This window comes from Pseudophryne corroboree, chromosome 5 (genome assembly GCF_028390025.1).
Source record: "Pseudophryne corroboree isolate aPseCor3 chromosome 5, aPseCor3.hap2, whole genome shotgun sequence".
NCBI lineage: Eukaryota > Metazoa > Chordata > Amphibia > Anura > Myobatrachidae > Pseudophryne > Pseudophryne corroboree.
Window position 1 is genome coordinate 682,741,651 of NC_086448.1, and position 24,600 is coordinate 682,766,250.

At 45.0% G+C, this 24,600-nt stretch overlaps 1 protein-coding gene across 1 annotated transcript in view; it reads left to right on the forward strand.

Moving 5' to 3' along the window:
- Positions 1-1,588: 1,588 nt before the first annotated feature.
- CHD7 (chromodomain helicase DNA binding protein 7) overlaps positions 1,589-24,600 on the forward strand; it is a 168,633-nt gene continuing 145,621 nt past the window's right edge. Inside the window, exon 1 of the mRNA XM_063923776.1 lies at positions 1,589-2,101. The gene's annotated coding sequence lies outside the window, so the exon portion shown is untranslated. The remainder of the gene's footprint in view (positions 2,102-24,600) is intronic.

Sequence of the window (24,600 nt, forward strand, 5' to 3'; positions counted from 1 at the left end):
CAACACAGAGTCTTTAGGATCAGGCAGGCGACTGTATTAGTCCTGCATTCCTATGGATTGGATGCTGTAATCTCTCTGTTTTTCCCATTTTGTAATACTGTTACCAAGAGTCACACAGTGTAGATCTGCCCTCATGTACACTAAAGCTGGGTACACACTGGATAGTGGGTACACAATTGACAACATATTGTGCGTAGAGGCGATCAATGATATTTTGTAGCGACAGTATTAAAGTGTGGACACCCAATTCATCTATCAGCAACATACAGTATATGTCATCGGCCATCAAAATGCAGATGTGCAGTAACCCATAACAACCAAACATTATTGCCAGTGACCTGTACAGGACTGATCAACTCACAATAGATTGGATGCTTCTTTAAGTAGGTGCAAATTTCCACCTGGATAGTAAATGCTCTTGCTGTTTTCACAATCACTCTTTGGCTTCCAATTTCTAGACCAGGACTCTTTATCACAACTACTCTGTATCTTACTACTTGTAAAGTTCAGTGTGGATACGTGACTCTATTTAGCATACACATGTAGCCGTAGCTTAGCATTATTTATTACTACATTTATTGCTAAATTACCCTGTTTGTCTGCTGAAATTGATTTTTATAATGAGATCCAGGCAACTTCTCAGCCTGACATTTATCCCATTGATCAATCGGATGATTTCATTTGCACATATCAGAAAAGCTAAAAGGAAACAGGAAACGGTGTCATTTCTAGTTAGTGAAAGGCACAGATGGAGGAGTGCTGAAAGTGTGCAGACACATCCATTCACTATATTTAAGCATTTGCTTCATTTCCCAGCGCTGGTGCTTACAGTATAGTGTTTTTTTACACCACTGACCGATCCACTCAGGCTTTATCTGGTTACTTTTTCCCTGCTGGTATGCTATAAATGATCTATTTTATCTATCTATCTATCTATCTATCTATCTATCTATCTATATAAAATGTGTGTGTTTCCATTTAAGAGCAATTCAAAGTTCAAAAATAAATATTTTGATTTTGTGTGTACCAGTTACTGTGGAACTACAAGTCTCACAATAACCCGCCAGCCATAAGTTCTCTAGCAGCTGTGAAGACACTTGCTAAATCTGTGACAGGACAGTTACCCAGAAGCATCTACAGAAAATATAAAATAATAGCATGTTCTGCCATAGCTTTCTCTTACAGCATGGATCTGATATGCAAAACTGGTTTCATGCAGGCTGCATGTGTTGAATATAAATCTAGTGGGAGAATCACATATTTATGGGATATGAGCCTATGTATTAAATTAATTTTAAAGCAATATTTTCTCAGTGACGTTCTCAGGCTGCTAGTCCTGTCACACTGCTTCTTTTGTAAGGAAATGCCAAGAAATAAATAGAAATTAAAAATAAATGAGACCCTCCCATCAGTAAACACCCAGGCATAGCTGACCTGGCACAGCAGTAAGCTGTGAGGGATATACATATATATATATTTGTTCCTTTAAGAGAAGGGGGGAGAGAGAGAGACCTGAATGAAAGCACTAGTGAATTCTTGCATAAATTATGCCTGGTGGCCGTGTGACGTCACGCGGCTGTGTGGCAGGGGGGAAGGCCAGCGAGTGGGCGTGGCCATCTCCCCTCTGTGTGTGAGGGTGAGTGAGTGAGCTACGCGGGAGCGCGCTCGGTCCTCGGGGAGGGCTCGTGAACGCGGCTGGGAAGCTGGTGCCCGGCTCCGGCGGAGAGCAGCAGTGAGTGAGTAGAGAAGAGAGTGAGTGAGGGGATCCCGCAAGCTGCGAGTGTCCGGCGGAGCCGCGGGTTCGCCTCCTCCCTGCGGGCGCGCTCGTGCACCACTGTCGGATTAAACTTGAGCCGAAATTAAAGAGCCACAAAGGGAGAAGAAGAAGGAGAGCGAGAGGGGGAGCCGGGGAGAGAGCCGCTCGGGGATTACTGATACTACACAAGGTGCTGGAGGAGGTCGGGGGAGAAGCGTAAACTCCAGGCACAGCTCTTCCCCCTCCTCCCTCCCCGCAGCCTGGACAGGAGGACAGGGGGGGAGACCGGCGTACGGAGGAGCCACTGATGAGACAATAGGGCTGCTGTGGCCGCACTCTGCCAGGGTAAGTGACCGGGGGAAGTTGGGGGTGGGTGACTTTTCCCCTTGGATGTGGAGTTGTGGGGAGGAGGGAGGGGGGCACCGTGCTAATGCATCACCCTGAGCCCGGGAGCAGGTCACACAGCATGGCCAGCAGACAATGCCCTCTCCGGACAGGATCCCCGGCGCAACTCCGCGAAGCAGCAACTTTCCGGGTGCCCGGTGCTGCCCCTGCACGACACGAGTCGCGGCATCGGTGCATGCACTGGGGGCAGGGGGGGATGGAGAGATGGAGGATCTGTGGCCGAAGGGAGGAGGGGGCGGGATCCTGACCGCATGAGGAGCCCCTGTCCCTCACCGACTGGTCCTATATCATACGTATGGCGACATCATGAGGGCAGCGGCGGTGTGCGGGGACCCGGGCAGTGCAGCGGGGAGGCGAGCAACTTGTGCAAAGTGTGAGCAGGCAGGGGGCACGCACCTACCCCCCTCCCAATGTGTGTCCCCGTGGGAGCGTGCACCCTGTGCCTGGGCAGTGAGTGGGGGCACAGTGCTGTGTGAGTGGGAAACCCTCAGGGGGAGGGGGCACACAGGAGGAACACGAGGTGCCTGCCCCGCACAACCAGCAAAGTGGTATAGTGTGCTGTATGCCCCCCACCCCTGGGACCTATACCTGCGGTGGGTGGGCGGGCATGGTGCTATACTGAGGGGTGGGCATGGACCCTGACCCCATGCAATCTCTTCCGTCCTAGGCAGTGCACACATACGGGGTGAGATGGGCGACTCTAGGGCACGGATCCGGGCTGTGTTTGCCCTTGCTCCGGGATATTGCCCCCATTGTTACCCCCATCCAGTCTCTAGGCTGTAACTGCCTGAGGTTGGGTGGTCACACGGGAGAGAGAGGATGTCCATGTTTGTTTGCCTGGAGATGGCTGCTCCCTGTGCACACGCCCCCCATCACCTCCTCAGCTGGGATGTTCTAATGAAGCGATAATAGGAGGCTGATAGGAGGTGTGTGGGTCATTGTTGTCCTGGTGGGGATGTGATGGAGGACATGGCCTCTTGCTTATGGCACTAGTGCTAGGTCCTGCTGGTGGAGCAGGGGGTGGATGGGGAGGAGGAGGTTGGTGAGGCTCATGGAGAAGGCGCTGCAGGCTACCAGCAGCCATCATTGCAATGCATTCATCTCCTCCTGATGGCCTTTCACAGGAGGGTACCCTGGGGTATGAGGGGAGGAGGCAGCAAGGCTGAGGATGGGAGAGGCACTCCCCACAAAAACCACAGAGAAACCTCGCTGCATCCCTGAGGAAAGTGGGCTACAGGCACCTCTCAGCCCTCACCCTGCTGCTTTCTCTCTCTTCCTTTTTGTTTAAAGTATTTTCTTTCAGGCAACAAACAATAGACAAAGGACACAAAGTAGCAGTTGAGGAGGAGTTTCCTCCTGAATGGGAGAGATCACAGACCCACACCATGCTCTCTCCCTGTCCCTCCCAGGATCCAACTTCCCATTCCCCTAACTACAGGCAGATCTCTAACCCCATCTCCATGTGGGGCAGGTGCTGATATTCCCTGAACAATAAAAGTTTTGTTTTTTCCCCCCCCTCTCTCTCGTTCTTCCTGTATGATCCTGTGTGATGTTTCCTAGTGCATCTAGTCTGCTAAACAGGAAGATGTCCCCTCCAAGTCCTCAGCAGCCATACATGCTAGTGACAGGGAAGCCATTGTCCCGGAGTACATCCCAGTACAATCTGTCCTCTTTCCAGAGCCCCTATTGCTTACTTGCTTTTTCCGATTTCTGCTATAAGAACCCAGTGATAATTTGTTGCCAGGAAAGTTCCAGTGCCTCATGCAGGCTGCAGGGCACAGGGGGCTTTGTATGTTTTGTCTGATTGTTGCACAACAGAAGCTCTCCAGTCTAACCTAAAATGGCAGCTTGGTCTTACTACTAGGACCTATTCATTGATACTGATATCACCACAAGGACAGAGCAATCTCTTGCAAGCGTCACACACTGCTCATATTAACAACTGAAGCTAGGGAATTGAATTTTGACACGCATTTATATACTTTGTAGAGCAACACTTTTGTTTCCGATTAGAGTTTACATGGTCTACCAGGCTAGTGTTATGGTCAGGTTGGGTGCAATATTGCTTTAAAATGTAAGAGCATATGTTGTAATAGTGTTTCTGTGCAGCAGGACATGTGCTGTAACAGGTTTTGCTTCGGCATGGTAGATTAAATTGCCGCACTCTTTAATTTGCACTAAAAGTGCCTTTTTTTTTGCAAAATAAGTAATTGTGTATAGCATATACAGTGTTTTAATACTCATTCATTTGCTGCCCATGCTGTTTTCCTTAAAAAGTTGCTAATGTTGTGTCAGAGTTTCAATAGTAGTTAGAATGGGAGAAATCCTCTGTTTTTGTGTAAAACTACTATCAAAATAAAAAATACCCCTTTTTTAAAAATAAAATAGCTAAAAGATACAGAAAATTGTTAACTATAGGAACAGATTGGACAGAAGTACTTTTTAACACTATATCTGAAAAATTGTGGACCCTAGTGGGATATTTATCAAAGCATGGATAGAGATAAAATTGTGAGAGATAAAGTAGCAACCAATCGGCTCCTAACTCATTCTTCAAACAGTCTGTAAAGTATAAGGCAGAAGCTGATTGGCTTGTACTTTACCTCTCACAATGGGGTCGATTCTATTCGGCAACTAATGAATAGCGCCGGGAATTAGCTCCCGACGCTATTCAATTCAGCAACTAGTTACGTCGGCGATGGCCCGTTCTCGCCGACAAAACAGGTAGTTTTGTCGGGAGAACGGGCATTCTCCGACTTAACTCCCCGGCGAGAGGCTGATTCCCGACAGAATCAGCCTCGCGCCGGCCGCGAGGCAGCACTTTTGTCGGGTTTCTCTTCTCATCCCCCGGGGATGAGAGAAGAATTCCCGACAATTGCAGGTAACTAGTTGCTGAATTGAATAGCGTCGGGAGCTAATTCCCGGCGCTATTCATTAGTTGCCGAATAGAATCGACCCCAATGTTATCTCACTTCGAGCTTTGGTAAATGCCCCCCTAAGTGTGTGTTGTCATTTTTTTTCTTTTTAAAGGATCAGATACAATTAAGTTATTTTCTGAATAAGTACAAATTGTACATGCTTTTTCATAGTAGCTCAACCTGTCTAGTTCTACAGATTAGTGTTTTTAAAAAAAAATATATATTACTCAGTGCATGGTGTACTGAATGTTCTCCTCAAAGCCCTCTTAAGGGCCCCATGCACTAAAACGATAATGCCCGATTTCATCTAATTTCGACCTTTCGTGCCGATAAATTGGATGAAAATTGGGAAATCTGATGTATTTTACATCCGATCCGATGCACGTTCCCGTGAGCATCGGATCGGAGCCCCTAGGTCGTTAGTGCTGTACTCGTGATATGTCTGATCCCGCAGGCATGGCTGTGATCGCATATGATACATCGTATGCAATAGGACCGCATACGATGTATCGTATGTGATCCTGCTGCCCGGGCGGTTCAAGGGAAATCGCATTCGACTTTAGCCTCCGACATGTCGCTGTAGTGTATGGGACCCTTAACAGTCCAGGTTTTAAGGCTATCCACGCTTGTGCATAATTGTTTTACAACAAAATGACTTACAAATTAAGCCAACTGTTCTAAAGAAACCCACAACTGTTAGGGGAGCTTCAAGGGCTAAGTTTGGGGGAAAACTGGTGTAAACACTTGTAACACTTTTTTTTTCGTATGGTCTTGTATTTTTATACAGACCTAATTATAAATCAGAATACATTATTAGTTTACAAAATTCTCATAGGTCTTGGTAACAAATTGGTTGCACATTCGTGTGTCATAAACAGGGCATGCTTTGGGCTGGGTTGACTGTCATGGATGGATGATGAGCGTAGGAGTGTGACATCACGTCTCTTTCTGTTAGCTACATTAAGGGCATTATATTACACGCCTGTACTCCTCAGCAGAGAGGTGATAGCAACAATGACATCACATGTTGCCATGGATGTTTATTATTTTGCTATATGGCAGGTGGAGGAGGTTGCTTTACATGTCACTCCAATAAGCATTTCAAAGTAGAGACATTTTACAATTTATTGAATATATGTATATTATAAAACATTGATTTTAATTTATATTTTCATTATATGTTACAGGGTTTTGCTAATCTACAGCTGTTGAACGTTTTACTATAATAAAATATATATAATGTATATATTTATGTACATTATGTGTGTTATATATATATATATATATATATATATATATATATATATATATATATATATATATATATATATATACAAAAACCTTTTATGTAACAGTTATTTATATAGTGCACACATACCAGTGCTTTACAGAGAGTATTCACTGCAGTCCCTGTCCCAAGGGATTTTAATAAATAATGTGTGTGTGTATATATATATATGTGTGTGTGTGTGTGTGTATATATATATATATATATATATATATATATATATATATATATTTTTTTTTTTTTTTGTGGGAGGATGGAACAAATATTCATTAACATCTGTTTATCATTGATGCCTTTTTAAGTGTAACTCGTCATCTATCGTTGCAAATACTGGAATGTGGACAGAGCCCTAATTAGGAATCTGGTTAGTGTTAGTTGTACTCTCTATCTAGGTAAAGGGGAGACTGCACACAGGAGCAGAATGAAATATTGTTTTGCCCAGCAAACGGTTAAGCTTCTTTGTCTTGTGACAATTAAATGAAAGGAGAGAAGCTGTAGAAAAGGCACTACTGGAACCAGAGCTGTATGTGGAGTGCTGGTGTAACTGTATAGACCCTTGCTTGTCCTGTGGATGCCATGTATAATTTACTATCTGGAACTTCAGTGTGATACGTGCTCTGTTGGTTTGAATAACTACTGAAGTGAGATGAGGATTGTCTAGCTTTCATGTTCTGTCCCATCTAGTGGTTGTCTGCAAAGCAGTAATGCTACGTAGCATGGTGCCTGCACTAGTTACACCTACTGTTGGCACAAGTGGCTCACTGGATGTGTTTGTATTTCTTCAAAAGGGACTCAAACAAACCAACCAGTGCAAGCATGCAGAGGCAAGCGTAGGAGCCCTGTTCTTAAGAACTCTAAACTAATATTGAATATTCTGCTTGAGAACAGTTACTCATGCAACCTTGAAGTGGATAAATCATGTTTCCAAATCCAGTTTAACAATGTTGCTTACTATCCTTTTAATAATTAGAACCCCATGATTATTTAACTTTTTTTAATGTATTAAATATAGTAGTAGTAATTAGAGGAGTTAGCCTTTACCAAAAACTTGCCAACTAGTGAGAATCTGTGGTGCTTACTGCAGCTAATGTGTATTCACTGTGATCCTTTATCATGACGCATAGTAATTTTACGTATCATTTTCAGTCATTTAGTATTAGTGTTCTAGTTCTCTTCTAAAGGCAATGACTACTTTAGTATAACACTACTTGAACTATATAAGCCTGGAGTAACCTAAAATTCTTATTTTGCAAGTGGTTACTACCTGCACTAATTTGGTCAGTGATCACCGGTAACATTGGAGTTCACTGGATTTCACATGCAGTCCTTAACTACTCCATGCACTCTTGTATGGCTATATGGTAACGCCCCCTCGCCTCCCCCATCAATTTATAAACATAGAATCCTCATGGCGGCAGCTTTTCAAACAGGTAGTTCCACAGCATGGTAAAAAAAAAAAAAAAAAAAAAGTTATTCAGTTTTCCAGCAGTAACTTTGATCCGCTACAGGTAGGGTTAAACCGATGTCACATGTCCTATAAAATAAGTAGGCTACATATGACAACAGGGCTCTGTAAGGATGTTCTCCATAAGTATTTAAAAGCTGATTAGATGAGAGCTGCAGCACAGAGTTCTTTTTAAGCTGCTCCTAGGTACGATTTAACATCTGAAATGCTAACCGTGCACATTGTTTATAAACCATCATCGCACTTCTCTCCAGAAATAACCTGATCGTTACAATTTTATTATCTTAGTTGCAAAACCCAAATATAACAAATACCTGTGTTTTGGTGTCAGCAGCTGCTGCAGAATCACTTTTAGGCTTGTAGAGATCTGTTCTACTCCATCCAAAGATAGTGGTAGATTTGGCTTTAGGGCAATTCTGGGTGATCTGATGTGTACCCCAGCCGATGGACCGATATACAGATTGACTGTACATACTGAACAATATAGCGTGTGACTGCACGCTATATCGGTCATTGGCCGCAATTAACTGTATTCCACTGTTCCCCCCGGATAGTCCCAATAGGCATGCAGCACGCCTGATGGGACGACCAGTGGAATGACCTACGGGAGCGCTCAATCATCCGTCCACATAAGACAATATATTGTTCCGATCCGCGTTGGAATGATATTTTGAATGACATACAGTATCGTCTAATCTAATGTGTACCCGGCCATACACCCTCTACTTTGTCACATGGTATTTGGATTTAAAATTCGTTATCAAGTCATTGGAGTGCTTATCCTACCATGGTGACTTACGGGCAAGCCAATGAGCAATTTTACCTGATTTCAAAAGTGCAAATTCTTCATCTGACATCTTCAGTAAAGCTAGCTGGTCTGGATCTCGGAGGTCAGCATACCGACCCTGGCTGGCAGAATGCCGGTGGGTGGGAGGGGTGTAGCGAGCGCAATGTAGCCCCTTGTAGGCTCGCTACGCTCGCCACATGTTCTATTCCCACTCTATGGGTGTCGTGGACACCCACGAGTGGGAATATCCCCTGCTAGCCGGCATTCCGGCGGTCGGGGTTCCGGGGTCTGTATCCTGACTGCTGGCAAATTAACTACATCCCCTTTACAGAATAGTCGACCCCATATTTCTACAGAGAAACTAATGAATGTATATGTAGCACTTCAGCCATGATGCAAAATAAACATGAATAAAATGCTTTGAGAATGTTTATTAACTCTGAACTGCATGTTCCTTAATGATTTGAGCTCTGTCATCTGAATTACAGGAAAGAGGGGGGTTAAATTGTTTTTGGATATTCGATGGGAGCTATTCAATTCTTTTTTGACATTGGGCGCAGGTGCCCATTATTTCTGCTCGCTACCTCCTAATGTAGCGATTCACAAAAATTCCAGCATTTGGTGTCCAAACTGCAGTTCTGGCACTGTGCGCTATACTTAGCACAGGATTTGCTGGAACATTTATGCTCTGAAAACAATTGAATATCACCAAACAGATGCCTATTACTTAGATGCACCCAGAAATAATTAAATTCTCCTCTCTAAAGGCCCATACACACGGTGAGATTTGGGCTATGCCCGATTCTCACTATGCGACAGGGGCTAGGTCGGCATCACAAGCACATAGAGTGTGCTTGCGATACTGACACACTGCGATTTTGGCTAAGTGTCAATTTTGACTCCCTCTTCTATAGAGAGAGTTAAAATTGACTTGCCTGCACAGTCTATCTAGGCTTGCGATGCCGACCGCGCATCGAATCGGGATCGCAAGGTGATTTTCACCTTGCGATCTGCAGTAACTTTTCTTACAATTTTGACTATATAGTCAAAATCGTAAGAAAATATCTCACCATGAGGTCGATTCAATTCACTGACAGTTGAATAGCGACGGGAGTTTGCTCCCGGCGCTATTCAATACAGCGACGAGTGACCCTCAGTTGTCGGGAATTCTTCTCTCATCCCCGGGGGATGAGAGAAGAAACCCGACAAAAGTGCTGCCGCGAGGCTGATTCTGTCGGGAATCAGCCTCGCGCCGGTGGAGTTAAGTCGGAGAATGCCTGTTCTCCCGACAATTCAACCTGTTTAGTCAGCGTTAACGGGCCATCGCCGACTTAACAGGAGCTGAATTGAATAGCGTCGGGAGCTAATTCCCGGCGCTGTTCATCTGTTGCCGAATTGAATCGACCCCCATGTGTGCACACCATTAGAGTTCCTCAGCTACAATTTTATTTTAAAAAAGTGTCAAGTTTAGTTAATGCCATACAATGGGACTATATTTTCACTTGATGAAATAGCTTAAGCATTCTCGCACATCTTAAATCTCAAATCTTGAGTACAGATGTATGCAAGTCACCTCTTTTGGAGTGCACTGTATGTATGGTAGGAAGTCATTGTTACATAATACAGACAAACCTGATCCTGGGTCAGGGTTCTGTATATAGAATAATTGGTTATTTTAGTCAATTACATCATCTTTTGAACCATCCATCTGTAACGAGGGTAAGGCAAAATGCCTAATACAAGGGAACAGCAAACACCACCACACTCCTAATTGCCAATTCACTGGATAAGGCCTTTACCTGTCCATAGGCTCCTACTGCTGTTTTAATGAACCATAATAGGCCTACTTCCTTTGAGTTGTTGGATCAACAGTTCATTTTGGGGTGGAAGTATAATCTTCTCTAAAGCAAAGGTGTTCAGGGGGACTGACCAAGCAGTTGGAGCTGCTGAAGTGACGTTTGGCCTCAAGACATGAGTGATGTATGCAGAGTTTTTGGCCCAGCCAAGCAGGGGGGTGAGGCTTCTTTCTTGTCAAGCTGTTTCAGCAGGATGTGGGTTCTGAGATCATTACTGTCATTATTGACCACTTATTGTAGTGCGACGCAGCATTCTGCACCTCGGGTCGATTGGGAATGTCAAATTGTGTGGTCCATCCAAAAACTGCTGACAAAAATTGACTATGCGTATGTGTTATTGACTGGCTAAATATTGTCTGTAAAAGTTCTGTGTAATATGACTACATAAAGAATTGATTGCTTCGTGTATCAACAACACAAAATGTATTTGTGTATGAAAATATGACTATGGTCAGATACATGCATATTCAGGTTACCACTGTTCTTGTAGGTGTTACTGTTACTCCACTAAAGAATGACTCTTGGCTGTCCTCCTACCTCTCTGACCTCTCTCTCATCTCATAATTCCACTTCTTCTCCCCCTTTCACTACAGTTATGTGCACCCCCAAGGTTCTGTTTTGGACTTCTTCTAGTCTCCCTTTATATGTCCTCTTTAGGTGAGCTCATAAGCTCTATTGGCCTCCAATATTATCTATATGCTGATGACACTCAGATCTACCCTGACCTCTCCCCCTCTCTTATGTGTACCTCCAGCTCGGTCTCTGCTATTTTCTCCTGGATGTCCCAGCGCTTTCTTAAACTTAGCATTTCTAAGACTGGGCAGATAGTCTTCCCACCATCTCGAATAGCTTCACCTCCCTCAATTTTATATTCCTATTGATGGCACTACCATCTATTCTAGCCTGCTGACTTGGCTTTTCTAGTGCTGACTTGGCTTGAATCCTTGACTCTTCTTTAAACTAGAGATGTGCGGGTTCGGTTTTACTCGGATTTACTCGGGGCTCGAAACGGCATCTTATTAGATCACGGATGTCACGCGTTTTGGATAGCCAATAAACAAAACCCGAAATACCGGAATAAATCCGAGTAAAACCGAACCCGCACAGCTCTACTTTAAACCACACATTCAGTACCTTTTTCAGTCCTGCTGTTTCCATCTCTGAGATTTCTCCAGTATCAGACCCTTTCTCATCCTGGAGGTATATAAGGCCCTAATCTACTCTCTGGTCATCTCCCGATTGGACCACTGTAACCTCTTTCTGTCTGGTCTCCTGCTTCTTCATTTTCAATCTGTCTACAGTGCTGCTGGCTCGTCTTCCTCTTCTCTCGGACAGGCTTTACAGTGGCCCCCCCCTTCACCTTCAGAACCCAATTCAAACTCCTCACTTACAAAATCCTAACCCAATCCTTTCCTATATTCCTCTCTGACATTATTTCCCTTCAATGTCTTGGAGTGATTGAGTTTGACTTCACAAATGAATGCTGTCTCTCCTTCCAACTGATTACTTCCTCCAACTCCCGCCTCCAAGATTTTGCACGTTCTGATCCCTACGACTGGAACTCTCCCGCTCCCTATCAGACTCTCCACCCCTCAACAAAACTACTAAATAGGCTCTCAAAACCCACTTCTTTATCCAAGCCTTCCAGCTTTCATCCTAACCCACTGCTCCATGCTCCTCACTCACTGTCTCTCCCCTCTGTGCTCCCGTCTGTCTGCCACTAGATTGTAAGCTCTCACAAACAGGGTGCTTTTTCTTCCCTCACTTATATCATCTCCTCCACACTGCCAACAATGGGACCAAAAGTTTGAATTTTGCTGGTGCGTTTTAGTTTGGTTTTATGATTGCTGATGCAGCGATGTTTATAAACCTTGTATACCATGTGTGCAGTGTTTTATACTGCAAGTCTTTTAATTTTGTCTTTTGTTCATGCTTTTTCTGTTTAGGTAAGATGCTGCCGTCCCCTTCTGGTGCGTTGTTGTTGTCCTTTAAATATATCCGTTGATGGCCGACCCTGTGAAACTAGGCCAAGTGTCATGGAAAATACATGGTAGTTTATTATAGGGCAACCTGCTTCACCTCAATTACATGCCAAATTGTTTTATTTTGTAATGAACCATGTACAAGGAAAATGAGGAGTCAAAGTGCTGATTCAATTGTTTTTCCCTGCGGCTACCACAAGGGGGCCAAAATGGAGCAATTCAATTATTGCTCCATTTAGACGCCCAGTAGCCATGGGGCTGACATTTTTTTCTCGCAGCCTCCTGAGATGCAAGAAAAAAAAATGTGTATAAGTGGGCACTTTGGCCGTCCCAAACTCCTGTTAGACGGCTAAACCCGGTCTGTTTGGGTGCAACATGTGTTTGGGCGCACATGCACATCGCACAATTAAATTGTGACAGTTGTTTGGGCGTCTAAAAAGTCCAGTTTAGACGGGATGGTTAGACTCCCATAACAATTGGCTCCTTTGTTTTCATTTTATTTTGCATGCAGGACAAATGTCCCCTCCAACTTCATATGACAATGCAACAATCCTCTAGTGCAACAGTGTAGGAATTACATGACCACATTTTTCCATGTTGGGCAAACTGTTAAATGTGGATTGTGAAAAGGCAGGACAGATACTTTGTTTTACTGAGAGCCAAGGATGCTAACCCTGCCTAAGCTGTCTCAGTGTGTGTTATATCTATGGAAAGTTTACAGTATATGCATATTCTGTGCCAAGATGTGACCTAATGGACCATATCCCTACTTGTATTCACATTCTGGGGGTAATGCATATTACAACAGGGTTTCCCAAACTCTGTTCTCAAGGCACTCTAATACTCCAGGTTAAGGTTAAAAGGATATCCATGCTGACTGAAGTACTAATTAAGTCACCTGTGCTTAAGCATGGATATCCCATCCTAGACTGATGGGTTCCTTGAGGATTGAGTTTGGGACTGCTCTAGTGTATTGAATTTTGCTTGCTTTGTGCCTTTAACTATGCATGTGGATGTCCACAGAAAGTTGATGACTGATGTCTGTATATGGGGCCTAATTCAGACCTGATCTATAGGGTGTATTTTTTGCATCCCTGCGATCAGGTAGTCACCGCCTACAAGGGGAGGGGGAAAACTCTGTGCAGGGGTGCGATCGCATGTGCAGAAGAGCTGCACAAACAGAAGTTTGTGCAGTCTCTGCACAGCCCAGGACTTACTCTTCCAGTGCGATGATCAGGGCCGGAGCAGATGTCAGAAACCCTCCCTTTACATGCTTGGTCCCTCCTGCATTTCTCTGTACACTCCTTAAAAATGGTCATTTGCCATCCACAAACGGCCTCTTCCTGTCAGTCACCTTGCGATCGTTTTTCTCGCACATCCCGTCGGTGCCCGCCGATCCCCCGTCGCTGCAGACCGACGCGCCTGCGCATTGCGGTGCATGCGCAGTTCAGACCTGAACGCAGGCTGTATGAAAACGCAGCCTAGCGATCAGGTCTGAATTAGGCCCATGGTTTTGAAGGTGCTCACGCTAGTACATAGTTGCTTGCTGCCCTTGGTATACAGGTGCAGTTCTAAAGATTTATATCCAGAAATGCCCCGTTCTTCATTATTGCTAACTGCTCATCAGAATTCTTCTCTCAACATATTGTATGCGATTGTTAATGCACCTTTTTATTTGAGGTAATATTTACCTCAAATACTATTACTAATTTCATCATAGATTACCTGATGGGTACTCCAAGGTCATGTGAGACATTACTGCAGGTAACTTGCTTTGAGCAGCAACTAAATTCCCAAGTAAACTATTACATAATGTTAGCAACTGTGGTAATGTCTTGCAGGATTTCACATACAATCACAGAAATGTTGTATTTGTAAGGTGCTCAGACTCCTTGAATACTCCGTTCTATCTGAAACAAGATCATATTTCCTTTACAGACTTACTATGCCTTATTTACAGATTTAGTAAAACATAACATCGGTAAGGGTAAAGACAGGAAGTCAGTTGTCCATAGGGAACATAATATTCCAGGACCTTATAAGGTGCTGCATTCAAGGCTGCCTGGAAAGGTCATCACTTGCAGTTCCATTTTGTGCCTTCAGTTCCATTATTTGCTTCCTTTTTCCCCCAAATCCCTTTATCACCCCCCAGAGCTCTGTCGCTCTAATTGTGGTGTGATAATCCTTTCTTAATACAATATCTTGGCATGGCCTGACGGCAAGAGATATAGGATGACACTGGGGAGATGACCAGAGCCTCATAGTATGCGGCACAGCAGTCACAGGTGGTGTTCCCAATTCCCTAATCTTGCTTATAGCCAGAGTATGGAGAGTTTGTGCTAGACGATTAAGAAACCAAAAAAATAAAATAAAATAAATGATATATATTATAATATAATGGTTTGTGCCCTGTTGAACTAAGTTCTTAATTGCTTTTATGGAAATGCAAACTAAACTGTCCAAAAAGTAGTCTGTTCATAAAACTGCTTTTACTAACTTTGGGCCCCATACACTTATGCGACCACATGCCGCGGGTCGATCGCAGGCGATCGTCCCAGCAGCCTCTCGGGGGGCAGGATCGCCCAAGATACATTGTATGTTGTCCTTTTGCAGATGGTGTATCTTGGGCGATCCCAGCCATGTCACCAGGTCGGACCTGATTGAATGTGCAGCACATTCAATCTGAAGGATCCGATCCGATGCTCACGGAAACACCTCCAAAATGCCCAATTTCATCCGATATATCGGTCCGAATGCCCGAAATCGGGCATTATCGCTCTAGTGTATGGGACCCTTTAGTGTCATCACTACATTCTGCTATTTTATGTATTTTCTTTCTTTGTGCATTACTCCGAGCTTGGGGTCGAGGTCTTTGTACAATGCTTGGTCCCTCATTGCATCTATCTAGCATGCCATGTACCCATGCAAAAAGCTATAGATATGTTCGTACTGACAGTGGTTGTTCATTCACATGACAGTTTACAGCTCTGTTTTGTGCCTCTCCATTATCGGTTAGTTGTGTTCTGCAAATCAGAATGTGGTGAAGACATCCAACCACTGTTCTGAACATAAACGAGTGTTCTAGATTTCAGCTTCTTTCCCAGTTATACACTTGCTTCTAAGAATTATGTTTGTAGATCTGACCACCTTTAACTATATTAGTCGAATGCCGTTAAGAGATTCTTCTGTAAGCCTCTGGCAGTTGTGCCTTGTTAAGGAAGCCGTGATTGAATTCATGACTGCTTTTTAAAGAGCTTGCCTAAGGAGTTAAAAATATCAATATTTGTGTCAACGACCTGTGAAAATGTTTTGTAGACGGAAGGGAACTGGTTGGCAGCTAGATGTATATATCTATTTCCTGGGCTGCATTACTGGGAGCATTGAGAATAATAAGCGCAAGTGACAAGTACCTTTTCAAGTGCACAAAGTGTTTTTTGTTGTTGTTTTGTTTAAATGCTCCTAGTAATGCAATCCAGGGGTTGGTGTGAATGATTAAATCATACTGCATATAGCGCTATGTAATATGTTTGTACAATTTAAAGGCTAATAAAGAGCAAGTGACAGCTCCGACCTATCAGACGGCGCTTTCCAGAAAATGTTTTAAATGTTGAAATTAGTTCTTGCCCCAGTGGAACTTAGTCTAAAATCATTCATGGGCACACACTGGTCTATTCCTGCAGTAGCGAATTACACTACTAAGTTTGTCTTTGGACTGTGGGAGAAAACAGATGTACCCAGTAAAAAATTTTTTTATAGATGTGTGGAGAACATATAAACTACACACACAACCTATTGTCAGAATGGAACAAAGCCCCCTGTCTTATTAAATTATTGTTATATCTTGAAAGAAATGAATACAGTGCCTGGCTATAAGTAGAACCTGGAACATCCAACAGTAAAGTGCCATAAGTACAGAAGCACAGTTTACTATATTGAGTGCTGACAGGTGAGTGTAGGACAGCAAACACTGGGCAGAAGGTTAACCATTCTGCATGCATATGCCACGATGCCCAATTCATTTTTCAACGATTTCATCTGCAATTATGTCGTCTGCTAATCAGCAAGTGGGAGCAGCTAGACCGCATGATCAGTATGTACTGTGAAGTCACCATGCCTGGAAATGCTGGCAATTCGACTAGCAAAGCACTTGGAAAAGGTCCCCAGGGCTGCTGCTATTTCCAGCACTGCTGAAGCTAATCCTGATATCCTGCCACTACACCTTGATAACCCGTTTCATATGTATCGTTCAGGCTATGCATTGCAGGGCTACATATCTTGTCAGTGTTTCTCAAATTCTGATTCTTTCTGTTCACTGCTCTCAACATATTTTCTTTTATTGGTTGTAAGTAAATTGGATGTCTAATGTGAACTCCTTTGAATGCATTAATCAGCCTGTGACTCCACAGCTAGAGCCACCACTTGCCAAGATAGGTCTGTCTAGTTCCCTATGCACTTTCTGGATATTGATCACCCATTGAAATGTACCTAAACCTTTTTTTATTGGTACGCATAGACACGTGGTGATGAGCACAACTAGGGAAGCAATGTAAAGTGGACCCCATTTTGTAGTGTGACTGGGACACAAAAATGTGCTATTACCTTAGAACCACTTTGGTCTACTCAGTCCAAGAAATGGTCTGTTCCATAGTCTATCCTCTTTCCATGTTTGCTGTGATAAGTGGACTTTGTGCCTATGTCAGTAGTGCTTACAATGGGCTTTTGATTGACTGGAAGAAAACGGTGCCGCATACCCTCCAACTGTACTTTTTTTGGCAGGGACAGTACTTTTTTTTTTTTTTTATGGTCTCTACCGATTTTTGACTCTCCAAACTTCCATTGAAAGTATAGGAAAAGGGGCGTGGCCACACCACTAAAATGTTGGAGGGTATGGTGCCAATACTATAAGATTGAAGTGTGTTACACTTCAGCCTGTGTTTAGCACTGTTATCCCTGTTCCCTCTCTGTTACAATGTGTTTGGTGTTAGGCGGCTTCCTGTAGAAAACGCCCCCGTCCCCTAACATTGGACTTTGACAAAGAAATGCCACAGTTATTTAAACAATCTTGTTTCATACTCTGTCAGATTTTGAGCATTTAGTGCTGATATTATTTTCTAATAGGGATGATAATAGAGTTATTGTAATGAACAGGATGGTATAGGGAACCCAGCGGTCAGAATACCGACAGCGCCATCCCAACACCAGGTAGGCAAGTAGCCTAAACCACCTCGCCCCCCCCCCCCCCCCCTTCCCCTGCGTAGCTTAACCCTAACCATCCCACCTTAGTGCCTAACCCTCCCTGGCATACTTACAATCGGTATGCCGGAAGTCTGCATTCCAACGTCGGCATTGTCTTCCATGTCGGGATCCCGGTGTCGGTCTCCTGACCAGTGTCGGAATACAGACGCCAGAATCCCGGATGCCGTTATGCTGACTGGATCCCATAATGAACAACTATGTGTCTAGAATTGTCATGATGTATACCAGTGATGGCTAACCTTGACACTCCAGCTGTTGTTGAACTACACATCCCAGCATACCCTGCTACAGTTTTGCTATTTGGCCATGCTAAAACTGATGCAGGGCATGCTGGGATGTGTAGTTCAACAAAAGCTGGCGTGTCAAGGTTAGCCATCACTGATGTATACTGTACAGTAGTTTACTGGTTTATATTTAAACAAGCATGTAATTAGGATTTTTCCATTTTATTTTTTTTTCTATTCATGTACCATGCTATGTATAAGCAGTCATGTATTTCCACTTATACATGTCACATTTATTCTTCAGGCAGATATGTTATTGCTGACTCCTTATCCCTAATGTGTCTAGAGTTGTGTTTACTTACGGTACAGTAGAGTCAGTGAAATCTGGCCTTCGCATGCACGTTTGTGTCCAATTCATGCCTAGCAAATCATGTTGTCTGGTAGTAATTTGCGGTAAATAGTAAAATAGTTTTCTTAAGTGAATACAGCCGTCTTTCAAAACTTTGGACTAATCTCAGGCTACTGGACACAGTGTAGAAACTTAAACTACTTCCAGGACCGTTTTGGCGGAATCTGTGTATTGTACACTATGCGCTAGATCTATTTTTAGTGTTCTGGCATAGAATACAAAGCTCAAACCATGTATCTTTGACTTGAAATACATCATATATTATACTACAATACTGTATTTTTTTGGGAAATACATTTTTATTTGTGTGACTATTTGTAGATTTCATTGATGGATTGCTGTATACCTTTTTACCTCCAAATACGGCTTTTATGTGTTTGTTTTTTAAGCACTTATGTGCCCATACTTTCTGTATCACACAAGGTGGTGTATGGTGTTTACTGTGTACCTGCCACTAAGGTACCTGTGACGTCATTAGCTGTGTTCTCAGTAACATTGGTGACGCCCACAAAATGTCTTCCTCCTTTGTGCGGGTTTGGGATAGGTGTACTTTATTAAACTTACACTACCCCCAGGGGATGAAATTAAATTTCTCTATCGTCCTAGTGGATGCTGGGGTTCCTGAAAGGACCATGGGGAATAGCGGCTCCGCAGGAGACAGGGCACAAAAGTAAAGCTTTCCGATCAGGTGGTGTGCACTGGCTCCTCCCCCTATGACCCTCCTCCAAGCCAGTTAGATTTTTGTGCCCGGCCGAGAAGGGTGCAATCTAGGTGGCTCTCCTAAAGAGCTGCTTAGAGAAAGTTTAGCTTAGGTTTTTTATTTTACAGTGAGTCCTGCTGGCAACAGGATCACTGCAACGAGGGACTTAGGGGAGAAGAAGTGAACTCACCTGCGTGCAGGATGGATTGGCTTCTTGGCTACTGGACATCAGCTCCAGAGGGACGATCACAGGTACAGCCTGGATGGTCACCGGAGCCTCGCCGCCGGCCCCCTTGCAGATGCTGAAACATGAAGAGGTCCAGAATCGGCGGCAGAAGACTCCTCAGTCTTCTAAAGGTAGCGCACAGCACTGCAGCTGTGCGCCATTTTCCTCTCAGCACACTTCACACGGCAGTCACTGAGGGTGCAGGGCGCTGGGAGGGGAGCGCCCTGGGAGGCAAATGAAAACCTATTTGGCTAAAAAATACCTCACATATAGCCTCCGGGGGCTATATGGAGATATTTAACTCCTGCCAGAATACACTAAAGAGCGGGAGACGAGCCCGCCGGAAAAGGGGCGGGGCCTATCTCCTCAGCACACAGCGCCATTTTCCTTACACAGCTCCGCTGGTCAGGACGGCTCCCAGGTCTCTCCCCTGCACTGCACTACAGAAACAGGGTAAAACAAGAGAGGGGGGGCAAAATAGTGGCAAAAATTATATTATAAAAGCAGCTATACAGGGAGCACTTATTATAAGGCTATCCCTGTCATATATAGCGCTTTTGGTGTGTGCTGGCAAACTCTCCCTCTGTCTCCCCAAAGGGCTAGTGGGGTCCTGTCTTCGTTAAGAGCATTCCCTGTGTGTCTGCTGTGTGTCGGTACGTGTGTGTCGACATGTATGAGGACGATATTGGTGTGGAGGCGGAGCAATTGCCAAATATGGGGATGTCACCTCCTAGGGGGTCGACACCAGAATGGATGCCTTTATTTATGGAATTACGGGATAGTGTCAACACGCTAAAGCAGTCGTTTGACGACATGAGACGGCCGGACAATCAGTTAGTGCCTGTCCAGGCGCCTCAAACACCGTCAGGGGCTGTAAAACGCCCTTTGCCTCAGTCGGTCGACACAGACCCAGACACAGGCACTGATTCCAGTGGCGACGGTGACGAATCAACCGTATTTTCCAGTAGGGCCACACGTTATATGATTTTGGCAATGAAGGAGGCGTTACATTTAGCTGATACTACAGGTACCACTAAACAGGGTATTATGTGGGGTGTGAAAAAACTACCTATAGTTTTATTTGAATCAGAAGAACTAAATGATGTATGTGATGAAGCGTGGGTTGCCCCCGATAAAAAGATGCTAATTTCAAAGAAGTTATTAGCTTTATACCCTTTCCCGTCAGAGGTTAGGGCGCGCTGGGAAACACCTCCTAGGGTGGATAAGGCGCTCACACGCTTATCTAAACAAGTGGCGTTACCCTCTCCTGAGACGGCCGCACTTAAAGATCCAGCAGATAGGAGGATGGAAAATATCCAAAAAAGTATATACACACATACAGGTGTTATACTACGACCAGCTATAGCGACAGCCTGGATGTGCAGTGCTGGAGTAGCTTGGTCAGAGTCCCTGATTGAAAATATTGATACCCTGGATAGGGACAATGTTTCTCTATCGTCCTAAGTGGATGCTGGGGTTCCTGAAAGGACCATGGGGAATAGCGGCTCCGCAGGAGACAGGGCACAAAAAAGTAAAGCTTTACTAGGTCAGGTGGTGTGCACTGGCTCCTCCCCCTATGACCCTCCTCCAGACTCCAGTTAGATTTTGTGCCCGAACGAGAAGGGTGCAATCTAGGTGGCTCTCCTAAAGAGCTGCTTAGAGAAAGTTTAGTTTAGGTTTTTTTACTTTACAGTGAGTCCTGCTGGCAACAGGATCACTGCAACGAGGGACTTAGGGGAGAAGTAGTAAACTCACCTGCGTGCAGAGTGGATTTGCTGCTTGGCTACTGGACACCATTAGCTCCAGAGGGATCGAACACAGGCCCAGCCATGGAGTCCGGTCCCGGAGCCGCGCCGCCGACCCCCTTGCAGATGCTGAAGCGTGAAGAGGTCCAGAAACCGGCGGCTGAAGACTCCTCAGTCTTCATAAGGTAGCGCACAGCACTGCAGCTGTGCGCCATTTTCCTCTCAGCACACTTCACACGGCAGTCACTGAGGGTGCAGAGCGCTGGGGGGGGGCGCTCTGAGAGGCAAATAAAAACCTTATAAAAGGCTAAAAATACCTCACATATAGCCCACAGGGGCTATATGGAGATATTTAACCCCTGCCTGACTAAAATAATAGCGGGAGAAGAAACCGCCGAGAAAGGGGCGGGGCCTATCTCCTCAGCACACGGCGCCATTTTCTGTCACCGCTCCGCTGGTCAGGACGGCTCCCAGGTCTCTCCCCTGCACTGCACTACAGAAACAGGGTAAAACAGAGAGGGGGGGCACATTAATGGCTATATATTGTATATATTAAAGCAGCTATAAGGGAGCACTTAATTATAAGGCTATCCCTGTTATATATAGCGCTTTTTGGTGTGTGCTGGCAGACTCTCCCTCTGTCTCCCCAAAAGGGCTAGTGGGTCCTGTCTTCATTAGAGCATTCCCTGTGTGTTTGCTGTGTGTGTCGGTACGTGGTGTCGACATGTATGAGGACGATATTGGTGTGGAGGCGGAGCAATTGCCAAATATGCAGATGTCACCCCCCAGGGGGTCGACACCAGAATGGATGCCTTTATTTGTGGAATTACGTGATAGTTTATCTTCACTTAAACAGTCGGTTGAGGACATGAGGCGGCCGGACAATCAATTAATGCCTGTCCAGGCGCCTCAAACACCGTCAGGGGCTGTAAAACGCCCTTTGCCTCAGTCGGTCGACACAGACCCAGACACAGGCACTGATTCTAGTGACGACGGTGGAAATTCAAACGTATTTTCCAGTAGGGCCACACGTTATATGATTTTGGCAATGAAGGAGACGTTACATTTAGCTGATACTACAGATACCGTAAAACAGGGTATTATGTATGGTGTGAAAAAACTACCAACAGTTTTTCCTGAATCAGAAGAGTTAAATGACGTGTGTGATGAAGCGTGGGTTGCTCCTGATAGAAAGTTGATAATTTAAAAAAAAAAAAAAATTATTGGCATTATACCCTTTCCCGCCAGAGGTTAGGGCGCGCTGGGAAACACCCCCTAAGGTGGACAAGGCGCTCACACGCTTATCTAAACAAGTGGCGTTACCCTCTCCTGAGACGGCCGCACTTAAGGATCCATCAGATAGGAGGATGGAAGTTATTCAAAAGAGTATATACACACATGCAGGTGTTATACTACGACCAGCTATAGCAACTGCCTGGATGTGCAGTGCTGGAGTAGTTTGGTCAGAATCCCTGATTGAAAATATTGATACCCTAGATAGGGACAAGGTTTTGCTGTCGTTAGAACAAATAAAGGATGCATTTATCTATATGCGTGATGCACAGAGAGATATCTGCACACTGGCATCTCGGGTGAGTGCTATGTCCATTTCAGCCAGAAGAGCCTTATGGACACGACAGTGGACAGGTGATGCGGATTCAAAACGTCATATGGAAGTTTTGCCGTATAAAGGGGAGGAGTTATTTGGAGTCGGTCTATCAGACTTGGTGGCCACGGCTACTGCCGGGAAATCCACCTTTTTACCTCAAGTCACTCCCCAACAGAAAAAGGCACCGACCTTTCAACCGCAGCCCTTTCGCTCCTACAAAAATAAGAGAGCAAAGGGCTTGTCGTACCTGCCACGAGGCAGAGGCAGAGGGAAGAGACACCAACAGGCAGCTCCTTCCAAGGAACAGAAGCCCTCCCCGGCTCCTGCAAAAACCTCAGCATGACGCTGGGGCCTCTCAAGCGGACTCGGGGACAGTGGGCGGCCGTCTCAAAAATTACAGCGCGCAGTGGGCTCACTCGCAGGTAGACCCCTGGATCCTGCAGATAATATCTCAGGGGTACAGGTTGGAATTAGAGACGGATCCTCCTCATCGTTTCCTGAAGTCTGCGTTACCAACCGTCTCGTCCGAAAGGGAGATGGTTTTGGACGCCATTCACAAGCTGTACTCTCAGCAGGTGATAGTCAAAGTACCCCTCTTACAACAAGGAAAGGGGTATTATTCCACTCTATTTGTGGTACCGAAGCCGGATGGCTCGGTAAGGCCTATTCTAAATCTAAAGTCCTTGAACATCTACATAAAAAAGTTCAAGTTCAAGATGGAGTCACTCAGAGCAGTGATAGCGAACCTGGAAGAAGGGGACTTTATGGTATCCTTGGACATCAAGGATGCGTATCTCCACGTTCCGATTTACCCCGCACACCAGGGGTACCTCAGGTTCGTTGTTCAAAACTGTCACTATCAGTTTCAGACGCTGCCGTTCGGATTGTCCACGGCGCCTCGGGTCTTTACCAAGGTAATGGCCGAGATGATGATTCTTCTTCGAAGAAAAGGCGTATTAGTTATCCCATACTTGGACGATCTCCTGATAAGGGCAAGGTCCAGAGAACAGCTGGAGACAGGATTAGCACTATCTCAAGAGGTGCTAAGACAACACGGGTGGATTCTGAATATTCCAAAATCCCAATTAATCCCGACAACTCGTCTGCTGTTCCTAGGAATGATTCTGGACACGGTCCAGAAAAAGGTTTTCCTTCCCGAGGAAAAAGCCAAGGAGTTATCCGACCTGGTCAGGAACCTCCTAAAACCAGGAAAGGTGTCAGTACATCAATGCACAAGAGTCCTGGGAAAAATGGTGGCTTCTTACGAAGCAATTCCATTCGGCAGATTCCATGCAAGAATATTCCAAAGGGATCTGTTGGACAAATGGTCAGGGTCGCATCTGCAGATGCACCTGCGAATAACCCTGTCACCAAAGACAAGGGTGTCACTTCTGTGGTGGTTGCAGAAGGCTCACCTATTAGAAGGCCGCAGATTCGGCATTCAGGATTGGATCCTGGTGACCACGGACGCCAGCCTGAGAGGCTGGGGAGCAGTCACACAAGGAAGAAACTTCCAGGGAGTATGGACGAGCCTGGAAAAGTCTCTTCACATAAACATTCTGGAACTAAGAGCAATCTACAATGCTCTAAGCCAGGCGGAACTTCTCCTGCAAGGGAAGCCGGTGTTGATTCAGTCGGACAACATCACGGCGGTCGCCCATGTAAACAGGCAGGGCGGCACAAGAAGCAGGAGTGCAATGGCAGAAGCTGCCAAGATTCTTCGCTGGGCGGAGAATCACGTGATAGCACTGTCAGCAGTGTTCATCCCGGGCGTGGACAACTGGGAAGCAGACTTCCTCAGCAGACACGATCTTCATCCGGGAGAGTGGGGTCTACATCCAGAGGTCTTCAACATGTTAATAGACCGTTGGGAAAGACCAATTGTAGACATGATGGCGTCTCGCCTCAACAAGAAACTGGACAAATATTGCGCCAGGTCAAGAGATCCACAGGCAATAGCTGTGGACGCACTGG